The sequence below is a fragment of the Bos indicus genome, chromosome 6 (assembly GCF_029378745.1).
Source record: "Bos indicus isolate NIAB-ARS_2022 breed Sahiwal x Tharparkar chromosome 6, NIAB-ARS_B.indTharparkar_mat_pri_1.0, whole genome shotgun sequence".
In the NCBI taxonomy this organism is placed as follows: domain Eukaryota; kingdom Metazoa; phylum Chordata; class Mammalia; order Artiodactyla; family Bovidae; genus Bos; species Bos indicus.
The window spans coordinates 52,348,083-52,355,033 of NC_091765.1; the positions used below are offsets into that span (position 1 = coordinate 52,348,083).

The 6,951-nt window shown below is 42.3% G+C and overlaps 1 long non-coding RNA gene across 1 annotated transcript; it reads right to left on the minus strand.

Annotated features, from left to right (window-relative positions):
- Nucleotides 1-2,348: 2,348 nt before the first annotated feature.
- Nucleotides 2,349-6,691, minus strand: LOC139183612 (uncharacterized). The gene is made up of 2 exons (XR_011567141.1): nt 6,572-6,691; nt 2,349-4,346 (listed from the first exon to the last, which is right to left on the minus strand). It is a non-coding gene; the product is annotated as an uncharacterized lncRNA (long non-coding RNA).
- Nucleotides 6,692-6,951: the final 260 nt, after the last annotated feature.

Genomic DNA, 6,951 nt, shown 5'->3' on the forward strand with positions numbered 1-6,951 from the left:
GCTACATCTACAGTTTGTTTTTATTTTGACTTCAGTCTACTATTCTACTGCATAAATATTCTACAGTATGCTTACCTATTCCACTGGTGTGAACTTAGTCCCCCTTCCCTCACTTTATCGCTCCTACAGGAAGCAACAGTTAGAACTAGACATGGAACAATAGACTGGTTCCAAATAGGAAAATGTGTACGTCAAGGCTGTATATTGTCATTCTGCTTATTTAACTTATTTGCAGAGTACATCATGAGAAATGCTGGACTGGAAGAAGCACAAGCTGGAATCAAGATTGCCGAGAGAAATATCAATAACCTCAGATATGCAGATGACACCGCCCTTATGACAGAAAGTGAAGAGGAACTAAAAAGCCTCTTGATGAAAGTGAAAGTGGAGAGTGAAAAAGTTGGCTTAAAGCTCAACATTCCGAAGACGAAGATCATGGCATCTGGTCCCATCACTTCATGGGAAATAGATGGGGAAATAGTGGAAACAGTGTCAGACTTTATATTTTAGGGCTCCAAAATCACTGCAGATGGTGACTGCAGCCATGAAATTAAAAGACGCTTACTCCTTGGAAGGAAAGTTATGACTAACCTAGATAGCATATTCAAAAGCAGAGACATTACTTTGCCAACAAAGGTTCATCTAGTCAAGGCTATAGTTTTTCCAGTGGTCATGTATGGATGTGAGAGTTGGACTGTGAAGAAGCCTGAGCGCCAAAGAATTGATGCTTTTGAACTGTGGTGTTGGAGAAGACTCTTTTGAGTCCCTTGGACTGCAAGGAGATCCAACCAGTCCATTCTGAAGGAGATCAGCCCTGGGATTTCTTTGGAAGGAATGATGCTAAAGCTGAAACTCCAGTACTTTGGCCACCTCACGCAAAGAGTTGACTCATTGGAAAAGACTCTGATGCTAGGAGGGATTGGGGGCAGGAGGAGAAGGGGACCGACAGAGGATGAGATGGCTGGATGGCATCACTGACTCGATGGATGTGGGTCTCAGTGTACTCTGAGAGTTGGTGATGGACAGGGAGGCCTGGCGTGCTATGATTCATAGGGTCACAAAGTGTCGGACATGACTGAGCGACTGAACTGAACTGAACTTTTTATTACAAGCCTCCATGTTTCTCTGTGTTTACATAATTATATAACCTGTAACTGGGTTATAGGATATGCATGTCTTTACCTTTACTGAATATTTTAGTAATATACTCTGAAAGCACTCCAGTGAGTACTATTGGGAGAAGTCTTAGAGTTGATGTGTGTATGTGTGTGTGTGTGAGCACGCGCGCATGCTCAGTCCCTCAATTGTGTCTGTCTCTTTGTGACCCATGGACTGTAGCCCACCAGACTCCTCTGTCCAAGAATATTGAAGTAGGTTGCCATTTCCTACTCCAGGGGATCTTCCTGACCCTGGGATTGAACCCATGTCTCTTGTGTCTCCGGCATTGCAGGCAGATTCTTTACCATTTAACTGGGAAGCCCCTAGAGTTGATGAGTATTCTATTAAATATTTAAACCATAGATGAGGGTATTTTTGGAAACAGACATGCAAATCTATGACTAAACTGGAAGTAAATAAACTTCCTAAAATATGCTGCCTTTAAACACATTTATCTTTCAAAGTAATTGTTCACCAACATACAGAAAACATAATTTCTGATTAAAATCAGGTAGCCTTTATTTCTATCACCAATTTACTTGCTGATCCACTAATACTGTTAATTTAGTCAAATTTAAATCATATTAGCAGCAACTATATTTGCATGTATTAGTTTCATTTAATGTGTCTTTGAATATTTAATTACCCAATTTTTGGAAAGAATTTTACTCAGGTCTGAATAAAAACCTTACATTTTTAATATTGCTAGTGGGTAAAGAAATATTTTCAATATATTTTTTTCACTATTTTCTACACATTTGTGATTGCATTTACATTTAAAAATATTTCCTCTGCCATAGCCTCAATGGACTTAATTGATTCAGTCAATTTAGTCGCTCAGAAGCATCCAATTCTGGAAAACTAATATGTCTATTAAAAAGATTGAGATTATACATCTAGACATTTAACTTGTGAATTCATATCTCTTAAAAAATAATATTAAAATTATATGGAAAATGTATCACTAAGCACTTTTCTTCTGTACATGTCATGACAAATATTAGCATTGTGTACCTTCAGCATAAATGGAGTTGACAAATTGTCAGAACTCATAAATGAATAGAGTTAAAGAAGTTTCTTGAAATTTAATCCCCTCCTTCCTTGTAAAGGATTTTCTTCTTGAATTACTAACCAACACAATAAAACTGAAGTGTTAATAGTCAAGATTAACAAAAATAATGCTGATCAAATGTTTTTATTGTTTTTATTTCCAAGACCATAGCAAATTTGATGTTTTCAGGATTTCATCATTTAGTCAAATATCTTAGAACGACTGTACAAAAGCAAATCAAGCAATTACAAATATAATGAGTTTGATCTTTCATTTAAATCATTTGTCTGTAGTAACAATTGTGCTAAGAAAGGAGCAATCATACTTCCCTGATTTCCACACAATTAAACTCTCCTAAGGAATTAAAAATTCTGACTTTAAAAGACCATGCTGTATTGTGAATTTTAAATCTTTTTTTTTTTTTGGTATCTCAGCACTGGAGAGCATATTTTTAGTTCTTAAAATAGAAAGGATAAATTTCAAAGCAGTTTTTCAACATGTGAGTATTACTCAATGGTAGGCAGAATAGTAGTCTCCAAAGATGTCCAAAAAATTTGTCCCCAAAGAGGCTAAGGCCTGTATCTGTGCATATGTGAGGTTGTGTGAAAAGGAAAATGACTTTCTCTTGTACGTGGAATTTGTGTTGCTAATAATATGACCTTAAAATTGGGAGATTATCCTGAATTATTTCAGTGGCCCCACTATAACCCCAAACAATCCTTAAAAGGAGAAGAGATAAGAAGAAGAGGAAAACCAGAGAGATTACCACATGAGCAGGACCTGGCCAAATTTTGCTGGCTTTGAAAACAGGGAGAAGATGGGTCATAAGCCAAGGAATGCGGGCAACCTCAAGAAACTAGAAAAGATGAAGATTTTCTCCTAGGCCCTAGAAGGAACACAGACCTGCCCACACCTTGATTTTAAACTAGAGATACATTATGAACATCTGACCTTCAGAATTTAAGATAGTAAATTTGTATTGTGTAAGCCACTAATTTTATGGTAACTTTTTTACACAAACAATAGTGTTGTAGCCACGCATTCCAGGAAACAAACTCACTCAGAAGGACAATGCAGATAGGGAAGTGCAGTTTATTACACCGGCGGGCCCAAGGCAGAGTCTCCTCTTAGCCAAGGACCCCAACCGGTTTTTGTGAAAACCTTATATACCTAAGTGTGTGTGCCCAAACCCACCTCCCCAAATTCCCTGAAACTAGTCTGAACAAAGGAAGAGAAAGATACAATCAAAGTTAACCCGTGATTCATATGCCTTAAGCCTAGGTAGTTAACAGTGGACAATTATCAATAGGCCTGTGGTCATACCCCAATAAGCATAATAGAATTTATGATTCTATTTTGTTACACAGATAATTAGGGTATTCTTTTAGGCAATGGAGAGTCTAGGTATGAGCCCTCAGGTTCTTCCATCTGGGGGGCCTGGTTTTCCAGTTGGTATGTTGTTTCCATAGATACTGAGCATATAGCTCAAAGTCCATAGTCTGGCTCAAGATGGAGTCCTGCTTTCAAGATGGAGCCTGTTCTGTCTGTTTCCTACTTCATTCCCGCCTCTTGATACTCTTAATTCATAGTATGAGCATCACTCATAGGGATATATTGCACCCTGGCTCTCTGACTGCCAATTTGGGAGAACGACACCAACTTCTGGGTTACAAAGTTCATAATACATTGTAAAATACAGGATCCACAAAGCAGAACTATCAAGGCAACTCTAACAATGGTAAACATAGTTTTCCACCAATCACCCTTCACCCAAGATAGGACTGAAGTCTAAAAAGAAAGATCATTATCAGACATAGCTTTTACCTGACCTTTCATGTCACCTAGGGTGGCTGATATGTTGCCGGATAAATCAGGAATATATACACAACATTCAACATTAATTATAGCACAGGTCCCTCTTTGTGCTGAAACTATGGTTAGTTTCAAGATGATACTGGCAAGTCTTTGTAGCAGCAGTTAATTGTAGAGCTTCACCTCTTCTTCTTTAAGATGATCTTGGTTTCATGGGGATCAGTGCGGTCCTTTTGTATAGTCCACTCAGCGTCTTCTAGGTCTGCGTGGTATGCTCTCTTCACCCTCATATGGAGGATCCAGGGAGTGACACCTGCAACTTTAACTGCAGTAGGGCTGGTTAGAACAACAGTATATGGACCCTTCCAATGTGGGGCCAAGGAGTCATGTTTCCAGTCCTTGACCCACACCTGATCCCCAGGCACAAATTTGTGAATCTGTTCCCCAAGGCGGAACGGTACCCTTTCTTGTACAAACTTAGTTACCCGATTTATTACCTTACCCAGTTCCATCTGCTGTGAAATCCCATCTCCCCTTACCTGACGCAAATTTGTTGACATGTGTTTTATTATGGTAGGGGGCCTCCCATACACAATTTCGTATGGAGAATAGCCTTGGGACCATGGGGTCATCCTGAGTCTGAGAAGAGCCATCGGAAGCAAGTCCACCCAGGAGCAGTCAGTCTCCATGATCCATTTGGACAGTCTCTTTAAGTGTCCGGTTGGTTCATTCCACCATCTCAGAACTCTGGGCCTGTATGCAGTGTGCATTTTCTATTTGATGTTTAAAGTTTTGCTTACTTGTTGTACTAAATTAGCTATGAAAGCCAGGCCATTGTCTGGTCTAATGCTAGTAGGAAATCCAAATCTGGAAACTATTTCCCTAAGCAGGCACTGGGCTACTTCTGATGTTCTTTCAGTCCAGGTAGGAAAAGCTTTTACCCATCCGAAGAACGTACATACCATGACCAGCAGGTAACAGTGGTGTCGGTGAGGTTTCATTTCAGTGAAGTCCACTCCCAGGTGTTCAAAGGGCAGCGTGCCTTTCAGCTAAATACCCAGAGGTTTTTGTCTGAATACCTGAGAGGCAGCATTAACCTGTGGGGAGGCAGTATGGCCTAGGTGGGTCGCTTACCAGTGTGTTTGGCTTACCAGAGTGTGTGCCAGCTCCTCCAATACCAATAATTCCACTTTGGCTAACCTGACAGCCATTGTCTTTGTTTTATCAGGCTAGTGCCATCAGTATATAGAACCCAATTAGGGTCTGGAACCTTGTATCCTTCTTTAAAACAAACCCCAGATATTTTACCTCCTCCTTGCAAATCTGTGACTTCTTCTTCAACACCCGGTAACCTACTTCCATCAGCAGCTGGAGCAGTGTTTTTGTCCCTTCTCAGCATTTTTTCTTGGTCTCGGCAGCCAGAAGCAGGTCATCCACATACTGTAGGAGCCAACATCTGTACTTTTCCGGGTGGAATGAGTTCAGGTCAGAAGCCAAGGCTTCCCCAAAGATGGTTGGGGAATTCTTAAACCCTAGTCGGGGAGTCCAGGTGAGCTGTTGTTTGATGCCCCCGACTGGATCTTCCCATTCAAAGGCAAAGATGGGCTGTGACACTGGGGTGAGGCGTATGCAGAAGAAGGCACCCTTGAGATTTAGGCAAGTATAAACTTTAGTCCTCGGTGGGAGGAGACTAAGTAAGGTATAGGGGTTTAGAACAGTGGTGTGTAAAGTCATAGTAGCCTGGTTGACTAGCCTGAGATCCTGTACAGGTCTATAGTCCTATCCTCCTTCCTTTTTGAATGGCAGGACTGGCATATTCCAAGCCGACTGGCACTCTACCAGAATGCCTGCTTGTTTCAATCTATTGATGTGGGGTGATATGCAAGCTCAGGCCTCTATTTAGCCAGCCTAGTTGAGGCCGGGGTGGGCGGGGTGTTGTTTTCTGCCCAGACCTCAGGGAATAATTGAGTTAGCTCTCTTTCATGCTCTTCTGGCCCACTTGGTTCTTCTTTCGGAGGCTCATGCAACCTCCACTCATCTTGAGAGAGCAAATAAGTCATAGTGTCCATCTGGAAGGTGGGCCTCTCCTCCGGGGAGAAAGTCACTTGTGCTCCTAGTATGGACAGCAAGTCTCTTCCCAACAGGGGTCACTCAAGGATGTTTGGTCCCACATTTTAAGGTTACCATGGGTTCTCAGGGACCTAATATCTCTGAGCCACGGCAACCCTATTTGATTTGCAAGTCAGCAAGCCCCACAACTGTGGGAGCTTCCTTCTCCTTCCTTGCCTTTTATTTCAGTGGCCAAAACCTTGGCACCGGGCACGCTGGTTTGGCTGTAACGGGGTCCAGGGCTTCCGGTGGGACTGGTTGAAGGACTGTCCTGTCCTTGGGGCAGAGAAGGTTTTCTGGAGGGCCTGAGATAGACTTTCCCAGAGCAGTAGCTAGCATTGTAAGTCTCTTGTCTGTTCTCTTTTGTTCCCTCTGGCTCTCTAGCAGAGCACAGTCTCTGCTTACTTTCAACGTCTCCCTCCACTTTCTGTCAGTACTCACCGGAGAGGCGGGTATAACTTGGGCTGTTCAGCTGGAGCCGGATCCTGGAAGTGTTGGTCAGAGGCTTCTGTCACTGGGATTGGAGCCTGCCGAGGTGGCAGCTCTACGACCTCTGGGAGAGCTGGCAGAGAAGCAGCAGCTGCCGCAGGACTTCATCTGGCCGTGGATCAGGCATTAAGCCCGCCTCCAGTCCTGGTGCAGAACTAGGCAGCCCGTTATTATCCAGTATGGGGGAGGGGGAAGGTCATCCCCGTCCAAATCCTGTAGAATTTCCTTTTTTACCACTAGTCAATTTTTGTGCCATTAATATTTTTCCCTTTCCCTTCTGGATACAGAACCTTGTCCAAATAAGAGGGTCTTGAGCTAACCCTAGCCATGAG